Source organism: Grammomys surdaster, unplaced genomic scaffold (genome assembly GCF_004785775.1).
Source record: "Grammomys surdaster isolate TR1022 unplaced genomic scaffold, NIH_TR_1.0 128, whole genome shotgun sequence".
Taxonomy (NCBI): domain Eukaryota; kingdom Metazoa; phylum Chordata; class Mammalia; order Rodentia; family Muridae; genus Grammomys; species Grammomys surdaster.
Window position 1 is genome coordinate 2031390 of NW_021604586.1, and position 21971 is coordinate 2053360.

Consider the following 21971-nt stretch of genomic DNA (forward strand, 5'->3'; position numbering starts at 1 on the left):
TGAGGCAGGGAGGACAGCGAGCCACAAGACAAGCCCGAAGGACCTTATGGGGCAAGGGAGATGGGAAGCCAGAGGAGAGGGGCCAGAGAAAGATAGCACATCTCTTACTTCTTTGGATCCCTGCATTGCTGACAATAGGCTACTGAAGTGGAAACTTAAAGGTTCTTTGGAAAGCCAGTTGTGTTGGATGGTGCTTTGCTAAGGCAGACAGGGGAAGGAACATTTCCCTGAAGTAAACACAGGTGAAAAGATGCTCTGTTAAAATAAGCAGGTGAAAGGACACACGATGAAGGATCCTTTGCTAACGACACACACACACACACACACACACACACACACACACACACACGTATTGGTCCGCCTTTCATTGTGTAGTTGAACTCCACTTGTAGGGACTCCATGGAGAGAAACACACCAAAAAAAAAAATCCTTCTGGTGCTATGCTGCAGTTTCTTGCTGCTTCCACAGACTTAGGGTGATTGGCAGAGTGATGCCAGCTGAGGCAGACCCATGGAGGACACGTGATGTTTGGAGGGAATATATAAAAAGGACTCAACAGACAGTGAAGGGGCTGAGCTAGGCTTGCTTATAGAGCTAGCTGTGCAATGCTTGTTGGTCTTGTGTCTTCACTGATCTTAGCTTTGCTGAAGGAGACACAACTGAGAACTGTTGGCATCCCTCCGGGGTCTCTTCTGCTGAGTTGTGCCGAGGCTGAGGGCTGGCTGTCTCTGCTAGGTAGTGCTACTGCTGCTGGCTCCTGTTTGCTATCCTGACTCTACCGAACTCAACTGCTGGTGTAGGCCATGACGTGTTTGCAAGTGGATCAAGCTGTTGCTGCTGACCTGTGAACTGAACTGCCGATTTCCAGACAACACAGATGGGTGTTGCTCCAAAGAATCATTTTTAAACAGGTCCACTTCTTCCGTATTCTTTCTTTTCTACTACCTCTGGTGGGTGGTGGGGTTACAAGAGAGGTGAGAACATTTAAGAACCATCATTAAAAGTAGACTTTGAAAAAATTAAAGTTACAGGCTAATGCTGCATGGGAAGGAATCTCATGCAACCCAGATTTGCCTGGAGGAAGGTATTGAGGGAAAGGGCTTTGTATGCAGTGTTTGTTCATCCTGGTATCTTACTGCCTGTCTTTTGGTTGGCTTCTACTAGAAACTGTGAAGTTGAGAGAGAAAATTAACACACATATGTGCATACAGGCTCATGCGTGTGTGTGAGTGTACACCGGCTTGGGGCATGTGGATGCATGCCTGCTAGTGTGCATTGGTGTGTGAGAGCATGAGCCTTCAAGATATTGTGAGGAAGTGTGGGGGTGAGAAAATGTGAAGTTGTATGAATGTGACCCAATGAGTGCATACATACGACACTGTCTCTGTGTGTGAGTGTATATGTGAGATTGTGTGTGTGTGAGTGTATATGTGAGATTGTTTGTGTGTGAGTGTATATATGAGATTGTGTGAATGTGTAGTGTGTATATAAAATTGTGTGTGTATATGTGAGTGTATATGTGAGACTGTGTGTGTGTGTGTGAGTACATATATAAGACTGTATGTGTGTGAGAGAGTGTATATATGCATGCCTGGTGTGTGTTACCGTAGATATGAGATTGTGTGTGTGTATGTGTAGTGTGTATATGAAATTGTTGGTGTGTGTGTATGTGAGTGTATATGTGAGATTGTGTGTGTATGTGACTACATATATAAGACTGTGTATATGTGTGTGAGTGTATATATGTGTGTCTGTGTGTGTGAGTATAAATATGAGATTGTGTGTCTATGCCTGTGTGTGTATGTGAGTGTATATATGACATTGTATGTCTGTCTCTCTCTCTCTATGTGTGTGTGTATATATATGAGATTGTGTATGTGATGTATGTATGACATTGTGTGTCTGTATGTGTGAGAGAGAGATAGAGAGGAGAGAGAAAAGAGGGAGAAGAGGGATGACTGAATGAATAAATGAATGAGTGGGTATTTGTAAGAAAGATGAGAACACAGACTTGATTCTCAGGTAATCAGAACCAGATCCCACAGTGGGATGCCTGGCAGAGTCTCCGTCAATCATATGGAGGCCAATGGAGGGAGTGAGGGACAGCCACACACAGTCCTGACACAACCCTAGTGAGTGGCTTGGAGCCATGCTCCAGCAGCTGATCCCTGTCCTGATCCTTCTTGAACATCTTTTTCAAAGCCAGTTATCTGACATCTCTGGGAAAGACTCCATCTCCCTGCACATCTGCTACCCGTGTCTCACTACCTTGGACCACTGTGGTGTTCCTACCACCTTCATGACACAAGTCTGTAAGTGTGGCTGGTTTATTGGTGCAACTCAAGAGCCCAGCCATATGTGAGACTTGGGAAGAGTTTAATGTTTATAAAATTAATGGAAATCTCTTCACTTTTTGCCTATGTTCTTATCAAAAGCCTGTCTACATGGAATCCAGAGTCCAGAGCCTTACTGCCTGTCATGTAGGTTTGTCTTTAAAGTGTGTGTGCATGTGTGTGCATGTGTGTGTACATGTGTATATGTGCGTTCATATGTATGTGTGTTTGTGTGTATGTGCATGTGTATGTATGTGCATGTACATGTATATGTGTGTGTGCATGTGTGTGTACACGTGTATATGTGTGTGTGTGTTTCTGTGTATGTGCATGTGTATACATGTGTGTGTACATGTGTATATGTGTGTGCATGTATGCAATTGTGTTTGTGCATATGGAGGCCAGAGGTTGATGTGAGTCACATGTCTTTCTCCCTTACTCCTCGAGATAGGGTCTCATTGAACATAGAGCTCACTCATACAGCTAGCCTGGCTAGCCAGTGAACACTAGGGATCTGCAGTCTCTGCCTCCCCAGCACTGTGATTATGGGCATGTGCCACTGTCCCTGGATTTTTATATAAGTGTTGGGAATATGAACTCCGGGTCTCAAGCTTGTATGATAAACACCTTACTAACTGAGTCACTTACTTTGTCCCAGGCCTCTTTAAAGCATCCTGGGAGATCAGTCCTGGAGCCATTGATCAGATCCATTAGCCTGGCCAGGTGGACTTGATAGTCGTTTTACGTGGTGGCAAGAGACTGCTTTGTGGTCTAGTAAATTGTATTCTTTAAGTAGCATCCTGGGATCTGAGCAGGAATGAAGCGGCAATGGGCCATTGCTTAGGTCTGGACAGAGCCTTGGGTAATTGTGTTCATGGATGGGCAGTGCTGGGGATGGAATGGAGACGAAGAGGCAGCTGAAGAAATGTGCCAAGAAAGCAAGTGCGGGAAGGATACTTGCTTATTGTAAGTTTGAAAGAAGGAGCTAATAACCACGGACAACTGGGGTATGGGACCATGTGGATGCAGGTGGAGCCTTGGTCACCTCAGACACTCTGCTGGCTCAGTTCCTACCCTCCCTTCTGGAATGGCCTCTCGGTCTGCCCTTCTAGAATGGCATCTTAGGGTCCTCTTGGGGGATGGCGTATCTGGGCTCTGAGTTTCTGTGGTACTGAGTTGCTGCTTGGGGAGCCATTGGGAAGAGAGATGCTGGTACAGACGACACACCACGGAAGATGGTCCCTGTGCGGCTCTCAGTGGAGTCTGAAGTGCTGAAGGAATCAGATTAGTAAGATTCATGAGTGGAGGAGAAACTGGGTCACATGCCACCCCAGGAAGTGGGAGATTGTGTGTGTGTGTGTGCGTGTGTGTGTAGGAAAGGAAGGGAGATCCTGCCATGGAAGGATACAGGGCAGTGTGGATTGGCCCTGTAGGGAGGTGGCTGTCATGTCAGAAGGCCAAGGGTTATCCAAGGTTAGGGGGAACACAGCAGAGGGGAGAGGAATCAGGAGACTCACATTCAGCCAGAGCTCCACTGCCTTCTCGATGCTTCACAAGGGTGAGCCTTAACCAGGTGTGTGTGTGTGTGTGTGTGTGTGTATGCATAGAGAGATCAGAGTACAGTCAGACACAGGGACCACTATGTGAATATGCTGCCATCTGGAACCCAAGGACAAAGGCCTCAAAATCCACAACCCCTCTCACACCTTGATCTCAGGCTTCCAGCCTCCATATAAATAATTATGTCTTCCAACCACTTGGCCCAGCACTTTGTTATGACAGTGCTAGCAAGCCAGCCTAGCATGTCAGGGCCTTTAGGCACACACTTTCCCCTCTCTGGGTCTTCATCTGCTCGTCTTGGAACTGAATACCACATCATTCACCTCAGGATACGCAGATGTTCTCCCTAAGTAGCCAACACTGAGCTGTTACTCAGATCCGCCATCTTTCCCTGTGATTGTGTCACCTCACCTACCGATTTCTCTGCCGACACTATGCAATACCTACAGCACGCCAGACTATGGGGCAGGGCCTACGGCTCTAGGAAACACAGAGAAACTTACCCTTGTCTCTGTCCTCCCAGAATTCTCTAGTGAGAACCAGTAATCAGTGAAATAGATGTTAAGAGGGAATGAGTGCAGTGGAAAAAGGAAAACGTAAGGCCATGCTGGCACGTGAGGTAAGCATGCTAAAAAGTCATAGCTAGCATAGCCGAGAACAAAGACCAGAGTAGATGATGGTTCAGGCCAGGTGGGCATCTGGGGGAATGTGAGGCAGAGACAGACAACAGGTGCCAAGCTCTGAGGCTTGAGTTGAGAAAATATCAATTTACTTGAAACTCACAGATCCCTAACTTTCTGCATCTAGAGGGTCCTGGTCATATCTGAAGCTGGGGGCGGGGGATGAGAAGCATCCTTCTGTTTGGTACTTACATGGTCGTCATCAGGGCTGGCACCAATCATGTGCCTCTTAGTTGAACTAGGAAGATCACGTCTGGGTAGCAGTAGCTCAGAACGTCAGCGGAGCCCAGCCTTCTTGATGAGGACCATAGTTCTACTGCTACTTGGTAAGCATGGACATCTTTCAGAGAAGAGAAGTAGAAAGAGCCTGAGGCCCAAGTGAATGGGACAGCTGCTGGTGGGCCTGGAGGGTCCAGAGGAAAAGAAAAGGAGGCAACATCAGCTGGTGAGTTCATTGAAAGGATTCCATTATAATTGGGTTCTCTTGAGGAAATCACAGACTCTTACGTGTGTATTCAAAGAACTTGTCAATCACAGACAGGGAGAAAGTCAAGTCAACACTTAGGCAGGGGCCAGGGCAGATTCTCATAAATGTTACATGCTGGGGAGAGCGCACTATTTTTGTATGTATGAGCGTGGCAACCTGAGCAAAGTACTATCAGGTTGGTCTATTTTTCCCAACTATATTTTCCTTATGTGTCTTAGCTTTAAGAAAAATGAAGGTGGGCAGTGTCCCACGCCTCTGATTCTAGCATTTGGAAGGCCGAGGCAGGAGGATTACAAATTTGAGGTTAGTCTGGATTGCATATTACAACTCTTCTCTCTCTCTCTCTCTCTCTCTCTCTCTCTCACACACACACACACACACACACTCTTATATTTTATATCCTGATTTTTATTTTTAAATACAGGTTCTCATGTAAACCATGAATGAGCTTGAGCTCACTCTGTAACCAAGGACGGCCTTGACCCTTCCCCACTGTGTTCTTCCTGCATCTACATCCTGGGATTACAGATGTATACCACCACGCCCAGTTTTGTGCAGTGCTGGGCATTGAACCCTTGATTTCAGGCTTGCTGGCACTCCACCAAGTGAGCCGCCTCCCGGCCCTTTGACCTTTTAAGATCTTAACGCACAAGCGTTTCTGTTATTACGTAACTTTCTATGAACGTCACGGGATCACACCAGCGTGTGGACTTACCACATTGCTCTTTCATCAGCTTGGGACGACAGTCGCCCCTGTTATAAAGAAGACCTCACTGTACTTCCCCGCTTCATGACTTTTTTCCTGTTGCTTTTTTATTTCCTCGTCCAACATTCTTGGTCCCTTTCCCCTAGAATCAATTTCCAGATGTAGAATAGAATTACTTTAGTAAAGGGTACAATTTCTTCAAGGCTGTCAGAATCAATGTGAATCATCTTTATTTTCCTCTCTATTGGATCACTTTCTCTTCTCGGCTTTGTTTCCCCTGTGAATTGGAAAAGCATTTTCTCTGTGTCGTTACCCAGGCTTCCTCCATACGTGAAGAACAGGAAAGGTTCAAGGGTACAAGGTACTTCTCTCTGAAGGTTCTTTAAGCTCCTAAGTCCCATTTCTGTAAATGATGGCCTTCCCTTAACCCATGTAAATCTTTAAATTTTGTTAAATTACTTTTCTTAAAAAGGGATGTCCACAGATAACCGGGATGTCTAAGCGGGCAGCACGTTTTCCTGGTGGTAAGAATTGCCGAGCTTGATGTATTTAAGGTGTGAGGGGGGTGATTTAAAAAGCCCTTAGCACTGCTATCAGATTTGTTTTGTTTTAATTGTTTTATGTGAGTTGAATTGGTATGAGTAGATTTATGGTATCCTTTGCAAAATTCATTTTTTTAAGAAACGGGGTGCATTTCACAAAATGATCTTGAAATGGCTGGACACCGTTATCTTTTTTTTTTTAATGGTTTAAAACTCCTATTAGCTGTAATGGGGTTTCCACAAATAAATTGCTACATTTAGTTGAAAGATATCAGAATCCCAGCTGACCTGCCCCAAGCCTGGGGAGGATCTTGAGCCACACTCTCCTCAAAGGCACACCATTTGTCTCTCCTCAACGACGCCCAATTTCCAGGCTCCATAAAAGAGCAGAGGCATATTGACTGGACAGCCCTGCCATTCCGACTCCTGAAGGCTGACAATGGGCTTCTATCTCCACATTAGGCTGACTGGGGAAAACAATTCTTTAAAAGCTCCCGATAAATGCCATAAATAAACCAGTGAGGAGCCAGGGGCCTGCTCAGACTCAGCCGAATTATATGTCCCTGTGACATATTGTTGTTTGAGGACAATGACAAACATTCAGACCATCCATGGAAGCCACTGGGGGAACTTTTGTTTCTCTCTTAATAGCCCCTGAAGCTTTTATGTCTAAAAGTGTGTATAATGAGTCCAGTTTCCTAGCCCCTGAGAAGAGCGATTGGGTTTTCTTTTGTGTGTGAGGAGGGAAAGCCTCTGAGGTTTGCCCAGCAGTGATGGAATTCAGTCCATTGTAAGGAAGGCACTGCCCCTGCCTCCAGGGCACGTGGGGAAGAGGGGCATGAAGGTAAGGTTACAAGCCAACACGCTAAGCTTGGGCTCACAACCAAGTCCAAGTTAGACTGAGGAGTGATGCTACATCAGATTCTCGCAGACAGAGAGAAAGGGACAAATCCAGAGCCCAGATTCTAACCCAGGCCACAGAGGGATTCATCTTGGCTTCAAAATGTCTGTGCTAGACTCTCCCTTGTAATAAAGACTCCAGTCACCGTCCCATCTTAGACTGCTGCAGTAGGCCTGGGCTGAGAATCTGTTAAAACCACACCCTTAGGTGTGCTTTCAGTGGCCATACTGGGTGACCGCTACACTGCTTCAGACCCACTAGGAGTAGCGGAGTGGCATCTGTTTCATGTCCTTGAAGTTGGTATTGGGATGCCAAGGTCTTAATGCCAGACGTCCACATCTGCCCATAAGGAGATGGCGTACTGCTTCTCTGAGTCCTACTAGTATCGTTCATCTCTGGCTCAACAACGTCATTACTAAGAAAACTGAGAAAATGCTCAGGTGTAGCTTCGCTCCTTCCTAACCTGATAAACTCAAAATAGCTGCAGGTGGAGCCCAGGTATCTGCTGAGGAGTAAACATTTGACTGGATTCATCATCCAAAGTGGTCTCAGTCTCAGTCTCTCTCTCTCTCTCTCTCTCTCTCTCTCTCTCTCTCTCTCTCTTTCTTTCTTTCTTTCTCTCTCTGTGTCTGTCTCTGTATCTCTCTGTTCCTGTCTCTGTCTCTCTGTGTGTCTTTGTCTCTCTGTGTGTCTCTGTCTCTCTGTGTCTGTCTCTGTGTCTCTGTCTCTCTCTCTGTCTCTCTCTCTCTGTCTCTCTCTCTCTGTCTCTCTCTCTGTCTCTCTCTCTCTCTGTCTCTCTCTGTCTCTGTCTCTCTGTCTCTCTGTCTCTGTCTCTGTCTCTGTCTCTCTCTCTCTCTCTCTCGTGTGCACACATCTATGTGTTTTGGGCTTAAGGAGGAGGTGTTCTCTGTCCTGACCAAGGAAAATAACAACAACAAATGGCCCAGCTAGGTCAGCAGCCTGAGCCTGGATCTCCAGGACTGGGGAGAGTTGGAAGCCATCCTTTGAGCTGGTTGTGCAATCTTAGAACCTCTGTACTGAGACCACAGGGCAGAAAGAAAGCTGACAGTGGGAAAGAAAGAAATTTAAGACTATCCAACCCAAAACAAAAATGGGCATCAGATGTTACTTTGTCACGAAAAGTAGAAAGAAAAACCTTTGTCTTAGGAGTCTCAAGTCAACCTGATCACTATGTCATGATCACTCTGAGGGCAAGGCCAAGATGTGATTCATGAAGAAAAAAGAACCTACTAAGGAGACTGGGATTCAGGAAAGGCTCCTGGAAGGCTGAAGCACAGTTTCCCAGTGGGTTGTCCTTGGAATAGTGGGTGGTGGGATCTTGTGACAGGGAATACTAGAAATGAGGCCAGTAAGACAGGCATGGTGGCTTTCCTGAGACTTTAACTTGGGGGAAGGAAGCCAGCTGTGATCAAAGAGTTGATCAGGTTCTGAAAACTAGACCAGGTTTTTATTAATTGTGCCATGTGGGCTAAAGTTCGGTAATTGTCCATTAGTTATCATAGTGAGGGACAGCCGTGGAACCTCCTTGTGGTGATTAATCTTGACTCTCAGCCTGACTGGATTTGGAGTGCCCTGGGAGACACACCTCTGGGAGTGTCTGTGAAGATGTTCCCAGACAGGTTTAACTGAAGGGTGAAGATGAGTGGCACCATTTCTTGGGCAGAATGGATAGAGAGAAGAAAGTTAAGTGGACCATAGACACTATTGTCACCTGACCACAGGTGTAACGTGACCAGGTACCTCATACGCCAGCCACCATGCCATAACCCCCACCATGAACTGTACTCTCCAACTATAAACCAAAATAAAGTCTTTCCTCATTAACTTCATTCTTTCAAACCAATGGGAAAGGCAACACATACTTTCTATGTGCAAACATTCTGGCCTTGTATTGGAGGCATTAGAAGATGACAAGGTAACACAGGAGTTATTGAGTCCTGTTGTTAAATCAAGAACTGTTGACCCCTCTTGTTGATGACATTCGTATCTTGTGTGAATATTGTAAATGTGTTTTACAGGGATGGAGTTACCAACATGTAGGGATATGCTGGGTTATTCAGGCAATGTCTTCTTCTCAGAGCTGGGCTGGAGCTCTACTTATGGGCCAACCTGGTCTAGGCCTTATGACTGGGTTGAGGGACTTGTAGGTACCCCGAGAAAGCACAGGGATGAGGTAAGAGAAACCTGCTTCAACAACCAATAGGCAAATTCATCCCACACGATGGACTTGAACCAAACATTTCCCAGATGATGAAGATTTCTGCATAGTCTGATTCAATGTGTGAAGCAGGAAGGGGGTTGGATACATTGGGCAGACTGAGGTGCCAGGCTTTCTAGTCTGTTTTACTCACTCATCAGATGTCTGTAGGCTCTGGTAAAGACTCAACGTTTTTAGCAAAAGCCGACCTTGTTTTTGCTGAGTAACCTAGGCAACCGAGACAACTCACACATTAGAATTGTTATCTCTAGCACACTAATAATGTGCTGCCCAGTTGTGTGAACCATCACCCAAGCTAGTGAGTTCTAGGCCAACTTGGAGCAAATACTACACCCTGCCGCTGACAGATTGACATCCTGGGTGAGTAGAGGCTTACTGAGAACATTTCATGGGGTGGGTTTTTTCCTCAGTAACACGTGCCCCTTGTTTCTGTCATTTGTAGTCATCTCAAATCTTACTAACTTTGGCTTGAGTCTAGTTGTAAGGAGTTTCCTAGTACCTTGGCATTTTGGGCTAATCTGGTGGGTTTTGGTAAAGCTGTCTGAGCAGTTAGCAGGTTACAGTCACAGAAGTCATTTGATTTTCATTTCCTTGAAGTGGGGAAACCACCTCACTTGGACTGGTATTGTCAGCCTTATCTGGCAAGCTGTTAGAAGTGGGATGTTCTGGGTAGAGTTGGCAGCCTGAGCTGTGAGCAGCTCTCTCAGCTGACTCTGATGCACATGTCAGAAATAATCAGGACCAGGGGTGTGAGTTTAAGTAGGGCAGCAGAGGCAGAAGGCTCTTGAGGCCAACCTGTGCAGTGGGGACGGACTCCTGGAGTCTGTGACACCAGGGTTCCTTGCACCCGGTTAGTGCTGAGAGGGTCGAGAGGAAAGTTACTGATCACGGTCACACGTGGGTTTCTAGTGCTAGGAATACTGGAATGCTGCTGGTGTGGAAACAGCAAGGCTATACTTCTAGGACTGATGGTCTTTGAGGCCCTCAGTGGATGAGGGATTGGAATATTCATGGTTACAAGAGACAGGTATGGGGATTCTAACGTTAGGGGTTATGCTGGGGCTGTTTAGGAGGTAACTCCTCAGAGCTAGTTGGGAGCATTGCTCACATGACCAACATGCCTCCCTCACAGAGTACAGACGAGCAGAGGAGGAGGACAGAGCTTAACATTCTCCAGTTTTTGCGTGTGTCCAAAGTACTCAGCTGCACACCCTGCCTCACAGAAGACATCTTCCTTACAGTCGATAAACACAGGGTGCAGTAGACTGTGGCGTTATCCAACAGTTTTCCGAGACCTCTTTTACTGTCTGTATAAAACCAAGCGGCGACTCCCTTTTTCGGGAGGGCAGCAATAATCACTCACAGAGCTCTGACAAAAACACAAGAGGAATAGGCAGATACATACCAAGTACTCTGAGCCGTCCATTCTTATAGATTCCTCTGATCAGAAACATCCCCAACCACACAGGTTCTCAACACAGGTACCACACCCCGAAACTTCCCTCCCCCCACCGTGTTTCCAAATGCTACACAGAAGAATTTTTTCCCAATACTTTATTTATTTATATATTCACTTGACATTCTGATCGCAGCGCCCTCTGTCCTCTCCTCCCAGTCCCACCCTCACAACACCTCCCCCATTTTATCCCCCTTCTCAGAGATGGGGAGCCTCCTCCCCAAGGGTTTCAACCCCCACTGGAACATCAAGCAGGACTAAGGCATCCTTTCCCGTTGAGGCCAGACAAAGCAGTACAGCTATGGAAAAGGTAGCCAAACGCAGGCAACAGAGTCAGAGACAGCCCCTGCTCTAACTGTTAGAGGACCCACATGAAGACCAAGCTAAACATCTCCTACATATGTGTAAGGGGCCTAGGTCTAGTCTTTGCATGTTCTTTGGTTTGTGGTTCAGTCTCTGTGAGCCCCCATGGGCCCAAGTTAGTCAACTCTATAGGTCTTCTTGTGGTGTCCTTCACCCCTCTGGCTCCCTCAATCCTTCCCCACACTCTTTCACAGAGACTCTTGTTTGGCTGTGGATCTCTGGATCCGTTACACAGGAAATCTTTAAGGTCTGGGTATGGTTGGAGGAGTAATTTTTGAGATGCAGTTGATGGCACCAAGAGGTACCATGTAAACAGAGTACCCCACACACACCTCCACACCCCACACTCCCACACCCCCATGCCCCCTGCAGTCAGGACAGAAGGATCAAGTAGCAACCTGGCTCCTTGTTCTCCCTGGGTCTACTCACCAAGCCACCCATCCATCTATCTGCAGGAAACTGCAGGAAAACTGCATCCTCCTCTTTGATTCGGGAAGATGGAAGGGTGGTGTTTTGGTCCAGGCTGCGGTGTTGCTGAAACTTTGTTTAGTTTGAGGGAAATGAGACATTTTTCTGGATATTGCTGGTTTTGTGCTTTGTCACATTTCCTGGCTTGCTTCAGCATGAGCTCGGCTTTCTCATATATTCTTGGTGAAAATTAGACTTTTCAAAACAGTTTCCAGTTTGTAATTAGGTTCCTCGCATCTGGCGTGTCCATTGGCTTGCACAGAAGAGACTCTGGAGTCTCAAATAAGATGCCTGAAATTACTTACTTAGGTCTTTATGTTGAAAACCTTCAGGTATATAAGAGGTTGATAAAGTAAAACATTGGGGAAAAAAAGCCCATGTAAACATAACTCAGCTTTAAAGACTGCGGAGGCTTGAGTAAGCCTTAGACATTTAAATACTTGGTCTCTAGTTAGTGGGTGTTTTAAGGTGATTTGGAGGTACAGCAGGCTATATGGAGTAATATGTTACTAGGGGTGAGACATGCAGGTTCAAAGGACTCATGTCATTCCCAGTACCCACTTTGCTGCCTGTTTGCTGTTCTAGATGTGGGGTCTCAGCAGCTTCTGCTACCAGGCTTTCACTCTGCTCTCCTGACCTGTAACCTTCTGGAACTATAAGCCCCAGTACGTTCCTCCTCCTTTAAGCTGCTTTGGTCATGGTACCTTGTCTCAGCAACAGAAAAGTAAACAGAAACTGTTTCATAGATGCATCCACCTCTACCCGAGCTCACATCTCCCCACCTCCTTCCCCCTCACTCGTTCCTTTAGAAGCAAATCTCAGTCTTCACATAAGTCGTATCTATGTATACTTCAGGATGTACACAAACTGTAAGTGTAAGCACAGTAGCGCTGTCATATGTAAAAAGTAACTGTCAATACCATCAGACAGTATCCAGGCACTTTCAGATTATTGACAGGATCATATATGTGTATATATATATATATATATGTATATATGTATATATGTATATATGTATATATGTATATATGTATATATTCATTATTGCTATGTTTGAACCAGGGTCCAATGGAATTCTATACTTCATGGTTGGCGGACGTGTTCCTGAGAAAGTGATTTTGAACCATCCCTTGCTCGTAGCAAACTTTGTCCAATTTGGACTCTAAAAGCCTCACGTAAATGCCAAGAGGTTGAGGCCACCGTGTCATCTCTCCACAGCTCAGTGATGGGCTCAGCAAGTATATCATCTGCCTGATTCTGGCAGCAAAGACCAGAAGGACAGGTGGTAGAAGACAACATAGGTTCTGGTTGCCAGGGCCCGAGCTTGGGTCTAAGCTGCATTCAGTCTAAAATTTGGTCATGTTTTCAGTACAAGTGGGCAAATGCCAACCTGGCATTTACTTGATGAAGAGCAGATGAGCCACCTGGGAAAAGACTTAGAGCAAGAGATCAAAGTTCTCCAAGAATTGATCAGAAGGTGGGGCTATCTACCACAGGGCCAACACCACTAGATTTGATGCATGTACCGGAAGTGTGAAATGTGTGATTCAAGGCTGTAGACTGTAGATGTGAAGACTGAAGAAAGACAAGTTTTTTTTTTTTTTCAAGGTCGAAGGCTTGATAATATCTCTGTAAGTCTAAGGATTCAAGCTTCCAAGCCAGCATAGTTGCTGAGTGTGGTTGAGGTTCATGGCCTCTGTCTTAATTACTTTTCTCATTCTCCTTTGGAATACTTGAGGAATGCAACTTAAGAAAGAGAGGGGGCTTACTGTGGCTCATAGTTTGATGGCGCATTCCATCATGGTGACATGGTTTCGGGAGTGTGAGGCAGCTGTTCATACCACTCTTGTGGTCAGGAAGAAGAGAGATTGTTCTCTTTCTCTGCCTCTCTCTGTATCTGTCTCTGTCTCTATGTTTGTCTGTCTCTCCCCCCCCCCTTCCCTCCTCTCCTCTTCTGACCAGGATCCTAGCCAGGGGATGGTGCCACCCACACTTAAAATGGATCTTCTCACCTCAATTAACCCAGTCTAGAAACTCTCTCTCACACACATACATTCCCCGACACTTGTTTCCATGGTGATTCTAAATCCCATCAAGCTGATAATTTTAACCATCACAGCCTATGCATGGACTGTAGTGTATTGAGGATCTACAAAGATGCATCTTAAGACACTGCTGTGGACACCCTGTCTTCTTTAAAGGCAAGAAGATATGGGAGGACCCGTCTACCAGTTCATCCATGTGCCCCGTGTCCGCCTTCTCTACTTGCCTCTGCTTCTCCTCAGCAGAGAGGTTTTTCTCACATGGCTGAGGCCAACGGTTTTTGGCAGCCACATATTATTCATACCAAGGAGAAAAGGAATTCCCGCCCCCCCCTCAATCTGTGTCAATCCAAGCAATGACACCTGCCTATATATTACGATTTGAATGTAGCATGTTCTGCTGAGACTTATGTTTGGATACTTGGTCTCCAGCTAGTGGTATCTGGAGGTTGTGGACCACTGCAGACATGGGCCTTGCTAGAAGACATAAGACTTTGAGGAGAGCCTTGGGATTATAGCCTACCTCCTCTTCAGTCCTGGTCTCTACTCCTTGGTCAGTGCTGTGTGAGATGTTGTCACTGTATGACCCAAGCACCATAGACCAAACCTCTTCAGTTGCCATGTTTGCCTACCATGATGGGTCATATTCTCGGACTCGTCCAGCCAAGCTCAGCAACTGTGTTCTGGGAACCGGCCACTCTAACAGGTAAACTCAGGACACACATCTGTCTGCCTGTGTGACTGAGGCTGAGGAAGAGCAACACAGGAAGCTCAAGAGCAACAAGGTCATGTAAAGTAAAGGTCAGCCATGCTCTCCCTCACATTCTTCACGTGACCCCAACTGACCAAGGGAAAGCCTTGGGGTCAGTCCTCCTACCAGGTTTAGAATTTTGAGGTTCATTCAGTTTTATACAGTGCGGATATCATTTTTCCTACCACACTGTTCCATCCCTGTGCCCATCTCCAGCAGAGGGGAAAAAGAAGACAGGGACAACACTCAGGTGAACTGGTACATAGTTCCAGTTTCATTGGTGATCTGGAACAAACGTAATTCCAGTTTCATAGTCAGCAGGTGCCAACCCCTCTTACTCCACAAGCTGCCCGCCAGTCAAAGCATCACCTCAGCCTCCTATTCTCTTTATCTCTTCCCATTTCTCCACGGGGACTTGAGTCAAAGTCTTCAGGACAACGTGGAGTGGAAGGAAAGTGGGTAGGGCGAGCACCAGGAAGAAGTAGGGCAGTGGGACAGAAAAATGCAGACTTTTGAGTCTCCCTTTGCATACACGTGTGTACACACGCTTGGGGAACAAAACCCATGGCAGTTGATTCAATGCTTGTTAAAAATCAGTTCTAAAGTCCCTGCTGGGTGTGACTGACCGTCATCCCTGTTCTAAGAAGCCTGGGAGGCAGCGACATATGAATTGGTATTTTTATGACAGTTCCCACGAGATTTTAAGAATAAAGCAGACGTTTGACAGCCTTCTTTGAAAGCCTTACAAACCCTTAAGAAACAAGTCCAATTTTTAAAAATTTGCTTTCCTTTCACAGGTTCATATATGCAGTCGATATATTTTGGTCATCTCTTCCCATCGCCTCTTTCATCCCTCTCCCACTGAACCCCATCTTCTCCTCAGCGAGTCTCCCTCCTATGTTCATGTCTGTCTTGTTATGTGACCCAGTGGGTTTAATCAGGGTGGGGAGTTATTTACTGCACCGTGGGGAGAAAAGTGACCCCCTTCTCCTCAGCAACCTCAATTACCTGCCAATAGCTCTTGGGGGGTCTGGAACCTCACAGACCCCTCCTCTATCCACACTGGAATGTGCAAGGTCTATGGTGTGCAGGTGGCCACAGCTGCCTCTGAGTTCAGGAGTTCAAGGCCTTGCATGTCTAGAAGCCAGCATTCCACAGACTTCTCTCCACCCTCCTATCCTTGAGTTCTCGCTTCCTCTTCGCTCAAGTCCAGTTTTTGACAAAATACCGATTTAGAGTGTATGCACCAATGACCTACATATAATGCCTTTGTTCACTTGGTTTTTAGAGCAGAATTTGAGTTTGTTCTTGTACCTTTGTATTTATTTTAACATGTGTACATGTGTGTGCGTGTGTGTGTTTTTTCATGCCATGCCATACCATGTTGTACCTGTCATGGTCAGAGGACACCTTGTAGGAGTCAAGACTCTGGTTCCATTGGGTGGGCACCAGGGATAGAACTTAGGTCCTTGGGCATGACAGCAGGCACCTTTACCCACTCAGCTGTCTGCCTCCTGCTTGTTCACTTATAAAACAAGCTTCCCCCCCGCCTCTCATTACTTGGGACAGTCTATGGCTTATCTTCTCTTTTTATAACATGCCTTCTGTAACTCTGTGTAGGCTAATCATTGGGTCAGGACCCTTTTACCACGTGGTTACTAAGAGAAGAAATCTTATTCCTGTAATGATCTACTTTAAAAACAACTTGGGTGAGGCTTCTCAGCAAACGACCGGCCATTGCCAATACTTTCCTTAGATTCCAATTAGATTAGATTCCAATATCAACACGGCAAAAAAAAGAAAAAAAATTTAGGTTTCTGTTAGAAACAACGGCATATTAAAAATGCAAACGGCGCAGCTGAACTCAGGGGACGCGCTTCCCAGGCCGACCAAAAGTACCATCAGAAACACTGTAGTGGTGTTATGAAATTTTAATTCACGATCAGGATGTCTCCTCTCGAGTCCCAGTCCGACTTTCCAATATATCTTTCAAATTATAGTGGGACTTGGTGGATAAGTTTTAAAATATCCCTTAAATTGCAAGCAGATGAACATTTGGCCCCAAATACTTTGCAATTCTTACTGCGGCTAAGCTGGGAGATTCAGCAGGAAGAGTTACATCAGCAGCAAGGGCTTCGCCTCTGCTATCTTACATCTCCCAGCAAGCAGAATGTGTCTCAGGCACGGACTCCAAGTTATGTTTAACAATCCCGAGACATCATCTCTATTCAGCCGCACAGCCTCCGGTGGAGACGGAGTGAATATTAAATAATAAACGGGGCCTGGCATGAAATCCTGCTGTCCTCGGGTGAAGCTCGGCATTAGGGTGACTGATTTTCTTTTTTCTTGATGTTAGATTTGCATCTTGCTTCAGAAATAATACGCCTTAAGCTTTTAAAATGAACATTTCTGAGTGATTGAGGTCAGGGACAATCTCGAGTACCGACGGTGTGTTCGTGGAAACTATGGTCTAGCCACGTGCAAAGTTAGTGTGGGGAAGTTTTACTCGGATGTAACTGAACTTTCAAGATCTTGGGTAGGTTATGGGGAAGGGAAGGACGGAGTTTTTTGAGGTCACTCGGGCCCTGAAGTGCCTTGCATTTGGAGATCTTCTCAGAGCTGTATCAGTGACCTTAAAATAACACCCGCTTATTAGCCCACTATGTGTGGCTCAGAAGTCTACGTAAGGTTCATACTGCAAGTAGTTACCAAGCTATGGATTGGAGTGAGTCTTCACCTAGGTGGTTTTGCTTCTGCTCTTTCTCCTGTTTGTTAGTAGAATTCAGCTTCTTGAGGAGGTGGGATGGATATCCCATTTCCTTGCTGGGAGCTACTAAGAAGCTCGGTCTTAGTTCTGAAAGACTGCCTGCATTCCTTGTCCTTCCATGGATCCTCTGTCTTCAAGCTGTCGATAATGGGTCTGAGCCTCATGCTCTGCACTTCTGACTTCCTCTGTGGCTGGCCTCTAGACACAGACTGAAAGGACTCATGGCTGGAGACAAGCAGATCCCAGGTAATATCCTTATCTTAAGGTGAACTGATTTGGGACACATTTATATCTACAATGTTTATTTTTGCCCCATAACACAGTATAGCCATGTGAGTGATATCATGTTTGCAGTCTCAGAGAATCTGCAGGGTGTCTACAGGGCCAATCTATCAAGGGGCATTCTCCAATGCTACATACTACAATAGTATTGGTCACTTTCTCACCTGCCCCAGCAGGCCTGGCTTCCTCCTTGGGTGACCATGGGCTCTGGGTGAGTATTGTTAGAAGAGAAGAAGAAAGGAGTGAGGTTTGGAGACTAATTGCCAAGATGCCACATCTTCTAGATTCCAGAATAAACTCGTCAGCCTACTAAAGCAACAGGCAATCTCTTGTGTCCTTAAAAACACTGAAAAGCTAACACAGCTACCTGAAATTTTGAAAACATTTGTATTGTGATGAGTGAAAACAAACATATTTAGAGACACAAGAAAGGCTTTGTCTTTTTCTTTTGCTCTTAGGAATCAGGAAAATGAGGAAACATACGGTTCTGAGGGCATTGTTCCATGCTCTATCTGGCCTGGGGACATTTCCCACCTACATTTGTGTCTAACTAGGTGAAACAGCACTGTGTAAGCACATGGATGCGCACACACACACACACACACACACACACACACACACACATGCACGCATGTCTGCCAAGAAGGACTAGACCAGGTTGGTCTTACACAGTAGACACAGAGTTGTTTTGTTGTTGGAGAAGAATATATTCACTGCAAGTTCACAAAGCAATGGCCATAGAGCAAGCTGTCTCACCTACTCGATGCCATTGGTGTTTGGGGCGGGCAATTCTTTGTGATGGAAGCAGTACTGTGCAACATGAGGTGTTAGCCCCTGGCCTCTACTCATTACGTACTGGTAACACGGGCTCTGAGTTCTAGCAACCAAAAATGTGAGTAGATATTGCCAAATGTTTTATGGTGACTGGGGGAGGTAGAAGGAGAAAGTGGGGAGAGAGAAAGAGAGAGAGAGAGAGAGAGAGAGAGAGAGAGAGAGAGAGAGAGAGAATATATGGAACCATGAGCAAATGTCCTAGAGAACTCCTTGGTGGAGTTGTGATAGAGTGATACTGGAATTACTACCTTGGCTTCTTGCCCTCCTGACCTATGGACCTCCATGTTGTCCAAGGGCCACCACAGACAGATAAAAACAGAATGAAAAAGAATGAATCCTACACAAGGAATTAGTTGGGGAGTCTGTCTAGTCAGGCTTTGGAGACTAAGGTTTTGGTGATCCAGTCTAAGAGACAAGATCTTGGATGTCATCCTACCGTTAAGAATTGGCAGGATGGGTCCATTCAGCCCTTGTCTTAGTTAGGGTTTTACTGCTGTGAACAGACACCGTGACCAAGGCAACTCTTATAAGAACAACATTTAATTGTGGCTGGCTTACAAGTTCAGAGGGTCAGTCCATTATCATCAAGGTGGGAGCATGGCAGCATCCAGGCAGGCATGGTGCAGGAAGAGCTGAGAGTTCTACATCTTCATCTGAAGGCTGCTAGCAGAATACTGGTTCCCAGGCAGCTAGGACTAGGATATTAAAGCCCACACCCACAAGACTACACCTCCCAACAGTACCACTCCCCAGGCCAAGCATATAGAAACCATCACAGCCCTCCTGGAGTACATTGAAAAACTCCTCATTCTTGTGGCCTTACGTATCTTGCTTCCATTGTAGAGAAACAATGGAACAGCTATTAGGAGTGAAAAATCCATAAACATCAGGAGGACTGGGGATCCATGACCCATAAAGCTGATTTATAAAGAAAAATTTGCCAAGAAAACTTGATTGCTTTTATTGATAGAATGGCTAAATCAGAAGACGAGAGGATCTCGGCAGAAGTCATAGATCTTACTTCTGTAATGCCACTGATATATTAGCTCACAAAATTTTGCTTGACAAATTAATTCAAATTGGGTTGGCGGAGGAGTTGTCGGCACAGATTGAGAACTGGACTCGGCTTCATAAAGCCACAGTAATGACAGCCAGCCAGAGATGGAGCCGCTGTGAGCTGCCTAATGTGTGCCTGGAAGGAAGATTTGGCTTCAGCATCCCTGAATCTTTTAATCCCATACTGAGAAGGGACCAATAAATGCAGGGTGGTCAGCTTTGAGTACCTGATCACTTAATGGAAGGGCCCAGAAGACTACTGCGACTTGAAGGACAGGAGGAATAATTGTGCAGATAGCTTTCTTGAGATGAATCCCCAGGGAGAATGAGCAAGGTAGATCCTAGGGCCTTCAGGATAAGCTGAGGACCTTGTCTAGTGTGTTCAGATAGCAGATCATGTGTTTAATAGTAATTATTTTTCTGCATGGGGGAGCTGTCTGTCCTGGTGTGAACACACAAATTCCAGTGTCTAAGTAGGGCCAGGTAGGGAGATGGCAGTGCAACTGAAGAGTATGTCATCTGTCTAGCAATGAGATACATCAGCTGTGGCCTGTGTCAACCACGATGTTGGCTGAGGAGCGCTAGACCTGACAGGCATGCTACCCAATGTCACTTTCTGTCCAGGTAGGCAACGCTGGGCACTTCCTGGATACTTACGTACATGGTAAAAAATATTAAAAGCAAGAAACCAGCTATGGCAGAAGTCAGGGAAGTGGCTATCCCAGGAGGCTGCTTGAGGTTGAGGTTGTGTAGAAAGGCACGTGGTCTGAGGGAGATGGCTGTAAGTCATCTGTTGACCTGGAGTTTTGATTATGTGGATGCTGCTTTAGAATCACTCTTCAGGGCATGGCTATACTGAAAGCACAAATTCATCACAAAGGAAAGGAAAGAAGAGAGTTCATATCTATACATAGGAAACAGTCCCTAGCCAGCTCCCATGGACCACTGCCATGTGGGAATGGGGCCAGTGTCCTCAGACCAAGGTTTTAGAGGAAACTTTAAATAAGCTCATAACTAATTCTAAAAGTATTTAGACAGTGCAAGCCAACAACACAGGCCAATGAAAACAGGGCCAAAGGTGAAATTGTGCCTATGGATGCCAGTCTGTGACTTCTGCCCCCGTCCAAGGGGTAAGGAGAAGGCAGGCATTTCTATCCTGGTTTATTTAATGGTGTTCTTTGCATGGCTCATCATCTGGGAAAACTCATGATAATTTCTAATGAGTTATAGTGAGTCTTTATTCTTGTGAGTTCATTTTAGCCAACACTCAGAAAATTTAAGAAATTTACCCACTATTAGTAAGCTAAGAGGTGGGAGATCTAATCTTTGACCCAAGGCAGATTTAATTGCAGAGCCTATGAGATGACTGGTTATCGTGAGGGTCTATGACTAGGCAGTGAGCCTAGTGCCTCTTCTGATCCCCTGACCCTGGCAGATATCACTAATTGATCAGTGCTCTTTCCTGCTGAGCGGAGACCTGTTTTCCACTACACTTCACCCCAGCACCCTGGGAGCCCGCTCATAATTAACTGCAGTTGGCAAATTATGCAAACTCCATTTCCTCTTCTGACATCACGCTGTTTGATTCCCCCAGGGGGTCCTAGGGTTGGGGTAGATGGTTGGACTGAAGGGTGTCACGGAATGCTAGTATTGCTAGCTTCAGTCTGGTGCTTTCTGTAGAGTCCAGAGCATCTCAGCATCTGCCTCTTGGGAAACTGGATTCTTTCTACTGGCGGCATTTGGCAACATGGCATCTTCCTGCCCCAGAGCCAGCATGCTAGCCAAATACTCTCCAGAGCCTGAAGTGCTCTTTGCACAGAGAGAGGTCACCTTGATGTCTGCTCTCCTCAGTTACCTGGAGAAAGAAGAGCATTGCCAAGAGCGACTAATGGGGTGTTAAATAATCTTTAGAAATAGAAAGAACAGTGATGTACATGGCATCAGGAGGTTAGTGCAGGGAGAGAGGGTAACGACCATACCTTGTAGTCAGATATCCTTCTCTTGTACTGCGGCTAGAGAGACACCCAGGTGCAAGCCCATTCTAGAATCTGCAGCTCATTAAAGCCGGGTGGAACCAGAGGACACCATGGCCCATCTGTATCATTACATACATGAGACCCAGGGATGGGGGTAGCTCTTTTAAAGAGCCAGGATGCTGCACCCATCACTCTCTGGTGAAGCACAGCGGAAGTTGGAAGAACAGCCTTAGGTTAGACTCTATTTTAAAATTATTGGTAGTTTTATGTGTTGGCGTGTTTGTATGTGTGTGTGCACACGTGCGCACACGCACATACGTATGTGGGCATACCTGCATATGGTTTCATATGCATATTGTGGGTGTGTGCAGGTATACATATATGGGCACATATGCACATATGTGTGTATTCAAGTAGAGGCCACAGGATGATGTCAGCTATTGTTTGTCAATCACTATCTATCTGTCTTGGTTTTTACAGTCAAAGTCTCTAACTGAACTACAGCTTTCCAAAGCTGAGTTAACACCC